A 16,233-nucleotide genomic window follows, 5' to 3' on the forward strand; every position below is an offset into this window, starting at 1 on the left:
TGACCCTCTATCCACTGAGCCAAACCAGTTAGGGCGTGGCTGGGAACATTTTTAATATAACTGAGTTCTTTTGGAGATTGTAAAGATCAATCTCTCTGTTCTCACTTTCTATTTAAAACTGCCCAAGTGAGTCCTGACTGGTTTGGCTCAGTGGATAGAGCGCCGGCCTGTGAACTCAAGGGTCCTGGGTTCAATTCCAGTCAAGGGCATGTACCTGGTTGCAGGCACATCCCCAGTGGGGAGTGTGCAGGAGGCAGCTGATCGATGTTTCTCTCTCATCGATGTTTCTAACTCTCTGTCTCTCTCCCTTCCTCTCTGTAAAAAAACAATAAAGTATATTTTTAAAAAAACAAAACTGCCCAAGTGAACGTTCATCCCTGTGCCCAAATCCATCACTCCTTGTATTTCTTTCATCTTGCTCTTGTTTGAAAGGAGCTTTATCCAGAACACAATTTCTTCATTCAATATAGAATTTGCTTCAGACATTAAGACAGTTTGTATAAATGATATAATTTAAAGATCTTTCATCTGGATTTTACCAAGTCCATGACTGTTTTAGCCAATAAAAGCAAATTATATTTTGGACTCTGTAATGGATTTATATACTTTGAACATCCCTGTTGGGGCTGGGTTGCCCTTGAACTGTGAGTTAGAAAATACTTTTAAGGGTACAGTCGTAAGACTAGATCTCTTAATACTTGTGGAGAAAGCTTCTGGTGTCCTGGGTCTTGGGCTGGCCTTCCTTCTGTTGTCTGGATTTGTGTATGAAATTAAAGTGGGGATAAAAAGAGATTTTTCACCAAATGGCTCAGTCTTATTTTTATATAGTACATTGTTATTTTATAATTGGAAAAGTAGATAGGATTATTGTGGAAAATTTGGGTACCACAGGGAGATGCAAAGAAAGCAAAATTATTCTACTCTAATTCTATTATCTCTAGTAAGCAGCTATTCACATGTTGACTTATTTTTTACTTCTAGTTTTTTTTCTAGATGTAAATACTTTGAAACAAAATTGGTATCATAGTGAACATTTTGCCTTATAGTCTGCATTCCCACGAACACTACTTAAAAACATTTTCCCACTTAAATGCCTTACAGATTTAAAAAATCTGTTTATCCATTGTTGGATACTTAAAGTTTTCAAATTGCTTGAAATGGTATTACTTATAATAGAAAACTTCTTAGTATATATCTTTATGTATAATTTACACTTTTTTTAAAGGATAAATTCAGAGTCTTTTTTTAATAAACTAATTTAAAGTTTGTCCTTTCCAGCAATTACGGTTAAGCCCTGTTATATGCAAGAATCTATCTTTATAACACCATCATCTTGGTCTGAAAAGAATGGTGCAGTAACACCTTATTTATCTAACACCATTAGGGGACTTCTCAGAAATAAATTTGTTCACATAACTGAAACTGACCCTTAAGAGTCCATACTTGGTAATTGTAAACATTGTGAAGGAGAATCTTTCTAACATTGTATTATATATGCTGTCTTTAACATAATGCAAAGATTTGAAAAATCACAATGCAACTCCTTCTGGTTTAAATCATAAGCAATCTTATACACCAGGGGTGGGGAACTTTTTCCTGCCAAAGGCCATTTGGATATTTATAACATCATTCTCGGGCCATACAAAATTATCAACTTAAAAATCAGCCTGCTGGACCGACTGGCAGGTGGTTGAGCAACGACCTATAAACCAAGGAGGTCAAGATTCAATTCCCAGTCAGGGCACATGCCCAGGTTGTGGGCTTGATCCCCAGTGTGGGGGATGCAGGAGGCAGCTGATCAATGATTCTCTCTCATCATTGATGTTTCTATCTCTCTCCCTCTCCCTTCCTCTCTGAAATCAATAAAAAATATTTTTAAAAAATCAGCCTGCTGTATTTGGTCAAACATTTAATTAACTCACCTCTAATGCCTTGGCAGGCCAGACCAAATGATTTCAAGGGCCTTATACAGCCCGTGGGGTGGACATTCCCCACCCCTGTTATAAACACTAGTTATCGTACAATTGGTTCTGCTAAAATGTGATGCACGCATTTCTAAAAACCACAATGCTATGCAAAATCATGCAGTAGAACCCAACCCACAACACAACACTTACGGGATAAATGGGGTCAGGGACATAGCACTCAAAAACCTTTATCAGTGTTTACTAGTGATACATTAAAAAAAAAAAGATAGGAACTGATCACAAATTGTAGCACAATTTTACACATATTAATTGGTTAAGGAATAAATAAATATGGCACTTTACCTTGACAAAGTCCTGACCTCTTCTTGTCTGAGGGTTTGGAAGGCTTGCAGCCTGTGAGGTATTCCTGAAATCTGAAGGAAGGTTGGGGCACCCGATGTGGATGGGTGTGGCTCATAGCACGTCTGTGGGAACAGACCACTAGTGCATGTGTGAGGCCTGGACTTTTGCATTCTATCTAAACTTACACATCTGGGTTCTACCTGGATGCAGTCTTCTGCTATTACCCAGCGTTGCTTGCAATGAAATGATGCATAAACGAATGTGAAATTCGAGTTACGCTCAAATTGTTTCCTACTGTATCAGCCTTGGAACAAACACAAGGTTTAGCAGGATTGAGTATACTGTGTGGTAATACGGTGAAGTGGAGGAGATATTCTGCTTGTGTCTATCCTGTGTAGAGTTAATATGTGCAAAACAAGAATCTGGCATGAGAGTCAACACTGTGTGAGTGTTGGCAGTAACAATGACAATAATAATAAAAGATGTCTATTGGTGTTCCTGGGATTCTGCCTGCTTTTCAGTTACGACTGCTACTGTAGCAGTTCTTCCTGTCTTCTTCTAATTGACCTATTTTTCAACCTCTTCTGGCTCACAGAGGAGTTCATCACGCTTCTTAGAATTACATCTAACATAAGGCCCCGAATGGGAGAGCACAGACTTGAGGTTATGGTTTACCTGTGGCATCTGTTTCACCGTCTCAAATTTTGTAATCTTGTGAATGAGCTATTATGTATGTATTCATTCACAGCATTGTTGGGGAAGTAACTTACGTTTTAAATCAGGTTATGATCATGCAGATTGTTGGATTTTTTGTTTTATTAGAAAAAAATTAGCAGGACTCTTCTTATTCCCACCTGCTGCAGGGAAGGGTGCCTAAGGGAATATATCTGAAGGGCATTAAGTTGCTGGTGATTTTCTTTGTTATTGTTCCCGTCTGTTCAAACTGCCTCTGTGTTTGTGAGATGAGCTCGCCTTTGGAAGGTGGTGCAGGCACAAGTGTGATTGTGGTAGACCTTCCCTCCCAAGTCTCGGTATAATTAGAAGTCCAGATCCACCCTCAGTTGCTCTTTATGACTCCCTGAGAAGGACCTTTTTACCATGAATGGTTGCCAAGAAGCCTCGCTGATTCCTGCTTTAGTAACTTTAATAAGACAACAGATCAAAATGTGGTCCAGATTTAGCAAGCCTTGTTAGTATTGTTCTGGAAGAAAGGTAGCTCACAAAACTCATCATTTAGCTATTCAGTGAAATCTACACTTTAATTATGCAGAGAGGATGTGAATAGCAATGGGATGTTTTGATTTTTAATTTCTAATCTGACTTTGAATTTTAACTGTTTTTGTCTCTACACAATTTTTAGATACATCTGGGCTGCCTGACTTCACTGAGGGATTGCTATTAATTAACAAGACTTTGTGGGAGAAAGGAACTTGCCTTTTGAGCTTTGTACCAAAGATCTGGGAAAAGTAAGTAATTTTCTAACTAGCTTTTAAAAAAAAATCCGATATACTTCTCTCAGAAAGTTAACAGTGGGTCTGTGGCCTTTCTGCTTTCCTTCTGTCCTGGCTTTGTAAGTTTTATGTATTCTTATGTATTTGAAACATGGAAAGGGACTCGGGAGACCTTTTCAAAAAAACCTTCTAAAGAGATTTGAATGATTCTCTGCATTGTGCCATTTCTTTTGGGTTTCAAAAACTGAGTCCTCGAGGTTGTAATAAAGCCTTTTATTTGATGTGCAGTAGATGAATTAAACTTTAAAAATAAGGGATTCGATGTGGTGTGACAGAAAAGTGAGTCCAGTTTTATGAGCTTCAGGTATTTTAGACTTTTATATGGGCTCTTTGATTCTGAATTTTTGGAATAAGAATGAAATCCATTTGGTTCTTTTCTTGTCTGGAAGGGAAAACAAAATGTAGAGTCACTTGTTCAAGATGTTCTTCATGTAGCCTGGTCTTGGAAGATTTGGTGCACCTGACGGTTTTATTATTTTATACCTTTTTGAGGGACTTTCAGATATGCTAATTGAGACACCTGTATGAATGGTTTTGCTATCTTTTAGAAAAAATTGCTTGAGACTATAAAGTTTAATTTTATTCTCTGATATTTTTGAAAAGGTAAAATGGGCCTTAAATAATACAGTCACTGTACTTTGCTGTAGATACTATTTGGAAGCATGCATGGCCCATAAGAATGCAAGCAAAACAACACACACACACACACACACACACACACACACATACACGCACACACACACCTTCTTTCTGGCATGTTTCAGGAACAATATCATTGACAATAGGAACTGTGCATGCATTTAATTACTAGGTAGTTTTCTAAACTAAGTATGCCTTGTGTCTTACAGCTCCTCTACATATTTGATAGTACAAATGAACTAGTTGAAGCAGCTAAAGTAAAGCAAGGCAGAAAAGAACTTTGCTCTAGAAGTTCTATAGAAACATTAAATAATAACAGATTTTATTATTAGACTAGTGTCCCGGTGCACAGATTCATGCTCATTGAAAGGAAATTAATTAGAAGAAATATTTTAATGTCGCTATTCGCCCTTTCTCTATAATAGAAGTGTCAACCAAATTCATGATCGACAATGACAGATTGAAACACGCATGCAATTAGCGCCAGTGAGAGCTTTATATGTATCATGCATATGTGAGTCAACTTAGCCTTTTATAGATATAGAATAAACTTACTTAATTAGACCTGCTTTCTGATGTAGCTAAACTTTTTCCAGCCCAGTGAAGCACACCAGCTTCTCTTTCACATAATTGTCAGCAACACAGCAGTAAATATCAACAGGAAGCAGATTATTATTGTAGATCACGCAGGAAGAGCAAAGGGTAAAATATTTAACTGTAGCAGTGTTTGACTATATTCTGTGCAGTGAGATAACCTGAAGTCATTTTCAAGGTCTACCATTTCTTACTTCTTTTCAGTTGGGTCAAGTTTCTAAACTTTCTAAATCTCTGCTTTAGAAAGAAAATAGGCGAATAAAAAGAAAATAGGATTCCACTGAGTCTCCTATCTACCTACTCCAGGACTTCTGTGAGGATCAAATGAGATGAGGCATGGGAAATTGCTTCACAGATATTTGGTTAAAGTGTAAAATGTTTGCACCTGGCTATAAAGCAAGTCGCGTTCCTGGGCTGAAGAAACTGCAAGGAGGCTATTCGCTAGGGAGAGGAAGCCGGGAGTTGTTGTGTGACATCATTACCCGGAGCCCACAGCGATGATCATTTCTGGGCTGGGCTGGGCTGTGGGCCACATTTTGCACCATGGGATCTTGACATCGTTGGCTGCGCTTTGGTGGGGTGTCACTCCTGGGTGGTGATGGAGCCTGTGTCCTACTTGGGGGAAGCCGAGTGTTGGTTTGTTGGCACCAGGTCCGTGGTGCCATTTATTTTTAAATGGCTAGTGTGTGTCATGGCAGCTCCTGCGTTGAGCGTCTGCCCCCTGATGGTAAGTGCATGTCATAGCTACCGGTTGGACGGACACTTAGCCTTTTATATATATAGATTGTATTTACTATAAACTTACTTATAATTAAATTGTGTATTTTTTTGGTAGTAATTATAATAAGAAGGTAAGGGTCTTTAACTATGAACCCCATTTGAAGTTTAATAAGCTATTTGTACTGAAAAAATACTATACACACACATAGAGTACTCACACACCACGAATATAATTCTGAGTGCTGTCGAGTCTCTGCTCATATAGTCCATTGAAAGGAAGGACTTTGAAAATTTCCTCCCAAAACAGTTGCTTTGCTCCAGTGAAATATTGTAATAGTGAAATACTGTTGGCAATGGAATTTTAAAAAATGATAGCAGTTTTTATTTAGTTAAATTTTGTAGTCTTATATTCACATATTGACCTTAAAATAAAGGAAATCCTATTGGTATAGTTGTTATTCCAACTTGGAAGGATATTTGAAAGAGGATTATGTTGGAAGTCACCAATCTGTTCACAGAAATGGAATGAAAAGGACAAAAGATTAATTCTCTGGGCCTCAGGATTCAGATATTTGCAGTGGTGTTTGGATTGGAGATAGAGCTTAGTCTCAGAAAGTAAGCTGCTTAAACAGCCTTTCAAATCATTTAGGATCTCTTGAAAATTTAATATAGTCTCTGGTGAAATATTTTGCTTCCATTATACCAAAATATTCCCTTTGGGACATTGTTGTAAAAGTCATTTTTCCATTTTGTGGAGGCAAGGTAGCTATAGGACTTTTGATCACAATAATAAGCTAAGATAGATACTGTGTTGCCAGAGGGACCATAGCAAACAGATCTCTGCTCACTAAACCTGACGTCATAGGTGAATTTTTTTTAAAAAATATATTTTATTGATTTTTTACAGAGAGGAAGGGAGAGAGAGAGACAGTTAGAAACATCGATGTGCCCGCAACCCAGGTACATGCCCTTGACTGGAATCGAACCTGAGACCTTTCAGTCCACAGGCTGATGCTCTACCCACTGAGCCAAACTGGCTTCGGCATAGGTGAATTTTTATATGCACCAAAGGATGTTCATAATTCACCTTTAAGCTAGCAAAAAATAAAAGAAGGAGGTTATAGTATGTATAAGTATGCTCCACATGGATCTTGTCCTGAAGAAATAGTTATGTGGAAGTGATCATTAAGGGAGGAGGAGGGACATCCTTTCTGAAATTTACAAGCCATGAACAAACGGTGCTGACAGTACTTTGTACACTCTCAGGGGTGCTTACATGTGTTGGTGACTGGTTTCTTTTCGAGGAGGCAAGCCCACGGTTTTAGGGAAAATTCAGAACCTCAGACCATCTCCGCACTTCTCTTTAACTCCCTTTTGTCCTCTACTTTTATTTTTTTCTTAATCACAAATATGTTTTCAAGTCTTCCCTGTTTCAAGTATTTTTATTTAATTATCTGAGGTCGATTTCTGGAAACTTGAGTCTGTAATGTTGACAAAATATAGATACACTTTTGAAAAATTAGCCATGGATGATTAACAAGTAAAAAAACAGCCTCTATTTTATTATCTTATTTAATACGTGCATATGTTTATGTTAATACTAAAAGAGTATGCCATAAATTATTTGGTACCTTGTTTTTTTCCATTTAACAATAAATAATGAACTCCTATGCTAATAAATAAATTTTAAAAAATCCTCACCAGAGGATATGTTTTTATTGATTTTGATGTGAGAGATTGGTTGCCTCCCATATGAGTCCCAACTGGGGATTGAACCCACCATCTAGGTATATGCCCTGACCGGGAATTGAACCCACAACCTTTTGGTGCACAGGGCAAAACTCCAACCAACCAAGCCACCTGACCAGGGCCCTATCCTAATAAATATTTATCTATAGTATCATTCTTAGTGAAAGCGTAACTGTTGGATCTTAGCTTTATGTTGATTTGAGGCTGCCCCGGCTTTCGGTTAGAGAGGAGTAGAAATAGCTAGGTTTTTCATTTGCAAACAGAGAATAGATTAGGACTGCCCTTCTGCAATCTCTGCAGTGTTTACTGTAACCAGACATCTTCTGAATAGGAGGCTTGTGGGGCTAAATATGTGGTTCAAATTGTAGGTGTTACTGTCTGACAGGTACTGTGTATAAAGCATTGTGTCTTCTTTGGGCCCTTTGTTCTATTACAAGAATGCAGGTGACATGTTCCTCCCGCTTAGCTGTCTCCATCAATATTTCTGTTCTTAAGGAAGGATTCTACCTATATATTTCTTCCTCGCAAGAAACTCTGTCTCAGATAAGGTAATGGGTACAGAAGGAACATTTATAGACTTTGGGATATAATGTATTGGAATAAATTTGAATTCAAATTAATTGGAGATGCAAAATGTTTTAGAGACCTTTGCATGCTTTCTCAATTTTAAGTTTATTTATTAAGCCAACATCTGTTGAGCAACTACTATGTGCCAGGCACTGTGTTAGGAGCTCATTATTCAAAGATTAATGAGATATGCTCTTGCTTTCAAGGAACTTAACTTGAGTTTCAGATTCAGAACTCAAATAACATTTATTCAGCTCGTACGGTATGCCGAGCAGTGGGCTGGATGGGTGGTCTTAGATGAGGTCTTTGGCTAGTAAAATTAAGTAATGATACTTATTGACCCATCCCCTCCAAAATTAAGTTATGAATAGAATTTTCTAATCTATACATTTTTTTCTTCCATTATATTTTATTAAACTTTTGGTACCTGCTACTACTTGTTAAGTTCAATTAACAAATGGGGAAAAAAGTTAAATAACAAGCATTTAATTGATAAATTTAGAATGATGATTTTAAAAACATGCATATGTGTGTGTACATATGTATTTTTTATATTTAGAAACCTGTATACATTTAATGTAGTCATACTTTCTCCTAGTAGAGTAGTTCTTAGTTCACATGATACAAATAAACATATCAAGATTGACTTTTTTTTTTTTAAGTATATCAAGATTTAATGGCCTTCTGCCCTTAGTGTAGCTCCACTGTCTGAGCAAGTATGGAAGCCATAGTGTTTAATCACTTGGTTTTCCCAGTAATTTTTGGGATTGGGGATTATTGAAACTCAGGGGGGAAAGGAACTTGCTCACACTCACACAGCTAGAAAATGTTAGAGTTAGGATTCCAATTTCCATCTGTCTAACTCTTGCAGGATCCTCCTGAGTCCAGTGAGCTGGTGGGGAAGGTGGACTCACACATGCTCCGGGCCTGCCGAGGAGGGGCAGTCATTTCAGCTGAGGAATCGGGAAAGGTGTTTGCTGCACTGAAGAGCTGGCAGGGAAATCGGTCTCAGGGCTGAGCTAGAAGACAGAAAAGCAGAGAAGAGGAGGGCCTGCAGGAAATGCATGCTCCAGGTCATAGAGGAATGGAGGCTCATGGGTGTTCAGAGAGTGGCTGGGGATGGGCGTGTTGGAGAGCAACGTAGGGTAGACTCAGGTTGCAAAGCCTCGGGGCCAGAATGAGGAAGGCCTGTGTGTGCCATGCTGGAGATGTGGGGTTTTTAAGCTCCATATCAGTGGTTCTCAACCTTCTGGCCCTTTAAATACAGTTCCTCATGTTGTGACCCAACCATGAAATTATTTTCGTTGCTACTTCATAACTGTAATGTTGCTACTGTTATGAATCGTAATGTAAATATCTGATATGCAGGATGGTCTTAGGCAACCCCTGTGAAAGGGTCATTCGACCACCAAAGGGGTCGCGACCCACAGGTTGAGAACTGCTGCTCTATATAATGGTGAGAATTTTGTAGTAGAAGACATTTCATAACTGGAGGGGAGTTTTACAAAGGTCACTTGGGGGCAGGCTGCAGTATAGACTGAAGAAGAGGAAACTGGAGACACAGGGCTGCCGTGCCAGGTGTTGCAGATTGTTGACTGCACAAGGGTACGTGTGAGTGGTGGTGGGGACCGATAATGGTCCAGCAGGTTATTCACCAAGCTGTGTGCTCTTGGCGTTGGGCCTGCCTAGAGAGGGCCTGCACCTTTAAGAATTTTCGAAACAAGCTGCTCTGCTTGCTTTTAAATTGCTTATAAAATAATAGGAGAGAGTAGATCAAGAAATAACCATGTACCCTAAGGCTTGAGTCTGGAGGTGGATGTGATGGTCTGTTTCCTGACTATGATGTTGGGCAGGTTCCGCGTCCTCTCAAAGTCGATTTCCTCATCATTAAGGGAGAGTTAATAGGACCTAGCAGGGCCCCGGACAGGCAGTTAAGGGGCGTTGGTGAGAAAAGGAGCTAGGCAGGCAAGATGGACAGATAACAGTCCTGGGGCTGGAAGCCACCACTAGCAGGCGGCCCTGAGAGTGTCCTGAGAACTGATTACGAGTTTTATATGTTTTATCTTATTTAATCCTACATCCGTTCTGAGAGGTAGATGTCACTGCCTCATTTTAAAGATTTTTTGAAAGTTTGGCTCAGGTGGTTAATAACTTGTCTAATGTCACACAGCCAGGGCGTGGCATAATCAAGGCTTGAGCCCAGGCCTATGTGGCTCTCATACTCTTAACAGCTGTGCTGAAGTGCTATGCTTAGATGTGCTCTATGTTGAACACCCTTAAAACCCAACTTGAATCTCTCTGATGACATAATCTGATTTTATCTTTTATTGTTTTCCACTTGAATTGGGTCATAGTTTTCCTATAATGTTGTGTTTAATTTACTAGACTGTGAGATCCTGAGGAATGGGATGTAGTCTTATTAATTTTTTCTTGGTCTTTCCTAACTCTCTGTTCCCTAAATTATGCATAGATAAGGTGATAAATCTCTAAAATTATTTTGTGTCCTAAAATTCAGTAATTTTTAATTATGTAAGTAAGGCTTCCATTGCAGTAAAAGTTAAGTAAAAGGAGTCACCTGCCCTGGCTCCATTGGCTGGAGCATCGTCCTGTACACTAAAAGGTGGCAGGTTTGATTCCCTTTCAGGGCACACACCTAGGCTGTGGGTTCTATCCTCAGTTGGAGCACATATGGGAGGCAACCAATCGATGTTCCTCTCTCCCTCCTCTCTCTCTCTCATTAATAAAAACATATCTTCAGGTGAGAATTTAAAAATGATAAAACAAAAGGAGTCACTGGATTTTAGTGTGATACCTGGATTGATTGCTAAAGTTTTAGGAAATTCCTAATTGCCATTTTATCAGATAAATAATTGGTGACTTGCTGTCAAAGACTGAAGCCAAGATCAAAGTGCACTTTTGCAAGCCCTCTTTGCAGGCTGTGAAGCCGTCCTTTTGGCTGCATCGTTGTGCCGGGTATAAAAGTCAAATGTCTTGAATGATCATTTTGAGTCCAGGGACCATGTGACACTGTCACTCATGCTGGTGAGGACCTCAGTTTGTAAACTCATGCGGAGCCCTTTTGCTGAAGGTCACTCTTGTTTGGTCCCTGCTGGGTGCAGATTGAGACAGCGGATAGATGTGCTTTTCTCCTTTAGGGCAGATCATCAGGGCCCCGGGTTCACATTGCCTAAGTTTGCATCCAGCTTCTCTCTGCTTCTGAACTCTGTGACCTTGGCGAGAAAGAGTCTGTCAGATGAGGATGGGTAAGAAAACAGGTTGTCGTGATTGGTTCATGTGCTGCTGGTTCATTGGGAATTTAGGGGAGAATCCACATCCTGACGGGAGCCACTTGTGCTTTAAAGGAGCCCAACATGTGAGCGCGGAGGACAGATTGGACGCTTCACTGTTACAGCCCATGTTTATCTCAGGGCGAGTCTTTGCTGATGTCATAGCAGAGGTCATGTTCTCTTATAACGAGTGCATCTCCTTCATGAACTCTATGGAGGCAGGTTTGGTTGTGCTTCATACTGTTTGCCTGAGGACAGTAGAACGTGATGGCTTTTAAGAAAATGGAAAATGCTATTCCAGATCGGCATTGGCTCTGGGCTTTGAGAAACTCAGGGTTTCTTTCATCTTCCAGAAGAACAGCCCAAGTGAGCTGTGAGAAAGGAAACCAGACCCAGGGATGTTTCCTAGTTTGTCTCTCTGCTGCTCCTGAGAAAGAGGAAGAGAAGGCCCTACACAGCTCCAGTAGCCTCAGTAGGTGGCGAGTTCAGGTGCACTTGAAATAGAGCACGTGGGAGTTTCTGATTCCCATGGGCCACTGCGGGACCTGCGGGAAATGCAAGAACAGCAGAATGGGCCTTAGAACATTGCTCTACTGCAAAAACAAACGTGTGCCTGTCTGCCACAGAGTTCATATTCTCTCATAAATGTGAAGTCGCACAAAGACTCATGATGTTATGCCCTCTTGAGGTTTTATATCTTGGATTACTCGAAAAGCAGGCACGTCGGATAAAAATACTCCCCAAACCCAATCTTATTCTTGGAGTTTACACTTTCGAGTAGGGCAAACTTGGCTTATGCATTCTTCACAGAAAAAAGCAGGAGCTCTCAATAAACGTAGAATTAAAAAACCATTTCCAGGGTCCCCTTTCCCCTCTATGTGACCCCTGCAAAAAGCTTCAGTCAGTCGGCTGTAAGCTGGTAATCCCTTAACATATGGATACTTCTGTGGGGGAAATAAAATCGGGTTGTGCACCTTTCCTTTCACTTGTTAAACTAATTGTTGTTTTCCTGCATTTAAAAGCAGATGTTAAACTCTTCCTTTGATGTTCGCCAGCAGACAGACTCCAGTTGTGTTGTAATATGTTTATTCAAACATATCTATTGTTTAAATAAAGATCAGCTTTGGCAAATTAGATTTTGATGGTTACATTTTGATCTGGAGCCACAGAACAGAATAGCAATTTATTCATTCATTCAGTTCACATTCATGTGATTCCTGCTTGGCCCCTTACATAGATTGTTTTCAAATCTCACAAATACCACAAAAACCTTGCAAACTAGATAGTGCTATCTCTATTTTATAGATAAGAAAAACAAGGCATAGAGAGTGATCAGAAAACTTACTCACGGTTACATTGCTATTAAGTGTCCGGGACATACATATGGGTTTTTTTTGGCTGAACCCAAAGCTGCCTTTTAAGAGGAGATAACCAATGGAACAAAGATTTTGAGGAGTTGGAATCAAGAAAAAAGAGGTTAACCTTGAACCTTTTGTTCATTCATTCACTCGGCAGATACCTAGTATTTACTGAGTGTTTATTTTGTTCCAGGCACTCTGCAAGGTGCTGCAGAGTCAGTGGTGGGCAAGACATGGGCGAGTCCTCACCAACTTCAAGGAGGAAACAATGATTGAAGAAGAGTGTTTGCTCCCCCCAAAGCTGCAGTGTCTTGGTTGGGAGAAATTTTTTTTTTTAAAATTGATTTCAGAGGAAGGGAAAGAGAGAGAGAAACACTAATGATGAGATAGAACAGTGATGGCGAACCTTTTGAGCTCGACGTGTCAGCATTTTGAAAAACCCTAACTTAACTCTGGTGCCGTGTCACATATAGAAAATTTTTGATATTTGCAACCATAGTAAAACAAAGACTTATATTTTTGATATTTATTTTATATATTTAAATGCCATTTAACAAAGAAAAATCAACCAAAAAAATGAGTTCGCGTGTCACCTCTGACACACGTGTCATAGGTTCGCCATCACTGAGATAGAGTCATTGATAGAAACATAAATGATGTGAGAGAATCATTGACTGGCTGCCTCCTGCACGCCCCCTACTGGGGATCGAGCCCGAAACCCAGGCATGTGCCCTTGACCTGGGATCCCTCAGTCCTCAGACCGGCTCTTTAGCCACTTGAGCCAAACCAGCTACAGCTTGGTTGGGAGAGATTTTATTAAAAAGTTTTAAGATGTGGAAATTTTGACACCTTAACAAAAGTTTATTTTATTATTCTTTTAGATCAGTATATATACTAAATTAATCAACAGAGGGGTGGCTTCACTAGAATACTTTGCAATTGTACCCCTTGCTCGGGCTCCTTAGAACAGGCAGGGATGGAGGTTGGAGTGATACTATATTGAGTTTTAAGTAAAGTGTTGCAAACACAGATTTGAAAAATCACCTGGCAAAGACTGTCTGTTTCAGCTTTGGATTCTGCATTTCATATAGGAGGCACAGTGCCTGGCATGTAGCAAGTGCCAATACCTCTGGTTGGTTGGCTCCGTGATGGGAAATCAAATCGGGGGAAGGAAGCTCATAGGGAGGGGATAAGTTGAGTAACATCAAGGAGGAATGTGAGGTTGGCAATAAAAACCCCCGATAAATAAGCAAGGGGAGCCATGACAGATTACAGACTTACTTCACATGTGCAAACTGTTTTAATAACCATGGTGGGGAGGAGCTGTGTTCAGAGGATCTGGACCTGCCATTGAGTTTGGGTGCTTGGGAGAGACGGCAGCCTGCCTTTGATCGTCTAATTGGACGCTTCTGGCTTGCTGTTCACACATGAACCCTCTATGCCCTCTTTCCAACCACGGTGTTGATTTCATTTTTGAGATTTTTGGCTTTTAAGTATGTGGTAGGGTGACCAGACATGTTGGTTTGCTGGGACAATCCTGACTCTGCCTGTTTTCTGTTATTATATTTCGTAATGTTCCCTCTCAATATCATGTATCCTGGTTTGGAAGGTAAATTAAATGGCCACCCTGCTAAGAAGGGAATTTGGTGGTGGTCTATATCTTTAAAGGAAACCTTTATAGCATCCAGACTACTTTGAGGAATTAACTTAATGTGGATGTAGTACCAGTAAAATTACACAATACACTAGTGTCTGATTTCTTATAATTAGTAGAAAGAGAAAATGAGTGGTAGCTTAAAAGAATCAGATGTAGGGAGGAATAAGTTGATTTCAACAAAATAAACTTTAATTACAACTAATGGCTGGCATCGCCATATGAGAAAGGGCATTTAAAGGTTATCCTGATGATGGGTAGTGTTTAGGGGACCTGGCATGCTTCGAGGAAATCTTGGCATCATCAGTAGTTTTGATTTAGAGTTTCAGTGTTTCCACAGCAATGGTAATTGAATGCAGATGCATTTTCATTTGTTCTCTAAGTAGAAAGTAAAAGAAATCATTCTTTAGAACGGAGGCTTTGTCAGAGATTTAAAGAAATGGCTAGATGGAAAGTTGTTACATTCAGATCCCCCCCACCCCCTCAAATCTTCTGTTAAATTGTGTCTTTTGTTGAAATATTTTAATCAAATGAGACATTCATATAGGGACTTCAAGGGTATTAATGGAATCTATATTGGGATTTTTCTCTTAACAAATAGGGTTAAGTTTTTTATAGTTCATTTTTATGGATTTGAAGAAACAAGCTAGTATTTTGTCATACAGATGTATGTGAAAGCTTTAGGTATTCAGGTAATGCCTGACAGTAATTGCAGTATAAGAGTGGGTGGATTAAAATCATGCTTATGACCAGTCTTTTCCACATTAATATTTTATGAGATAGTGATGCATTTGCCTTCAGGTCCCATTGTTTCTTGTTCCCTGCAGTTTAATCTTTCATAGGAGGGTAGATTTCTAGAGTAGAGGGACTATTTCTATACAATTCTATAAAATTCCATTTGTTTTGGAATTAAATTTGGACTTTGCCACTGGCTATCTCTGGGTTAAGTTCTTTCTCTGAGGCTCAACTTTCTAGCCTATAAAATGGGGAAAACGATATCTATTGCTTAGAGTTAATTTATATGTTTATTCACTCCAGAATCTGGAATAAATATTAAGCATGCTACACAAAGGTTAGTGTTCTCCCAGGCTTAGGAATCACTGGCAGATACTGAGGCTAGAGAGGCATGTGTTGTTACTGGAAGGGTGAAATTCAAAATAGTTAACCAGTTTCTGGCCAATCAGAATGGATTCTGACTGTAAACATTCTGGATGGTCATCATGGTTCTCACTGGATATCAGCCTGTAGTGTCAGTATCAGCAAATCTGTGTGTGACCTGGGATGGTGTGCAAGGAAACCCACTGTGCTTCCTAGTATAAATCAACGCCTCCTCCTCTGAGATGATCGGGAAGGGACACCCCCTTCATATGATGGAGTGAGCTAGCCTTCCGCCTGGATTCCTGTCTCAAAGGTTCCCGTTTTCTTTGGGGACCTTGCTGATCATCGCTGCCAGCAGTGTGACAGCTCTTTGGGAACGGTGCTTTCCCATTTTCTATTCCATCCCTAATCTGGAAACAGGTCCTTAGTTCCTTATAGCAGATAGAAGTGGAGTTCATGACTTCTCACAAAACCTCAAGAGTCGCATAAAATTGGTTCCTAGATATGTTGGCCTAGACCAGCGTTTCTCAACCTGTGGGTCACGACCCCTTTGGCGGTCGAACGACCCTTTCACAGGGGTTGCCTAAGACCATCCTGCATATCAGATATTTACATTATGATTCATAACAGTAGCAACATTACAGTGATGAAGTAGCAACAAAAATAATTTTATGGTTGGGTCACAACATGAGGAACTGTATTTCAAGGGCCAGAAGGTTGAGAACCACTGGCCTAGACCCATTCTCAGGGTCCTGTACAAGGCTGCCTCTCTGGCCTGACTCCTGA

General features: G+C 39.8%; 1 protein-coding gene across 7 annotated transcripts in view; it reads left to right on the top strand.

Moving 5' to 3' along the window:
- The window catches only part of APBB2 (amyloid beta precursor protein binding family B member 2), a 327,791-nt gene that overhangs the window by 99,928 nt on the left and 211,630 nt on the right, over positions 1-16,233 (top strand). For all 7 annotated transcript variants that reach the window (XM_070397666.1, XM_070397692.1, XM_070397699.1 and 4 more), the window contains exon 3: positions 3,631-3,736. The gene's annotated coding sequence lies outside the window, so the exon portion shown is untranslated. The remainder of the gene's footprint in view (positions 1-3,630; positions 3,737-16,233) is intronic.

This window comes from Myotis yumanensis, unplaced genomic scaffold (genome assembly GCF_028538775.1).
Source record: "Myotis yumanensis isolate MYYU_CA2020_CCGP unplaced genomic scaffold, mMyoYum1.0.hap1 SCAF_1, whole genome shotgun sequence".
Lineage (NCBI taxonomy): Eukaryota > Metazoa > Chordata > Mammalia > Chiroptera > Vespertilionidae > Myotis > Myotis yumanensis.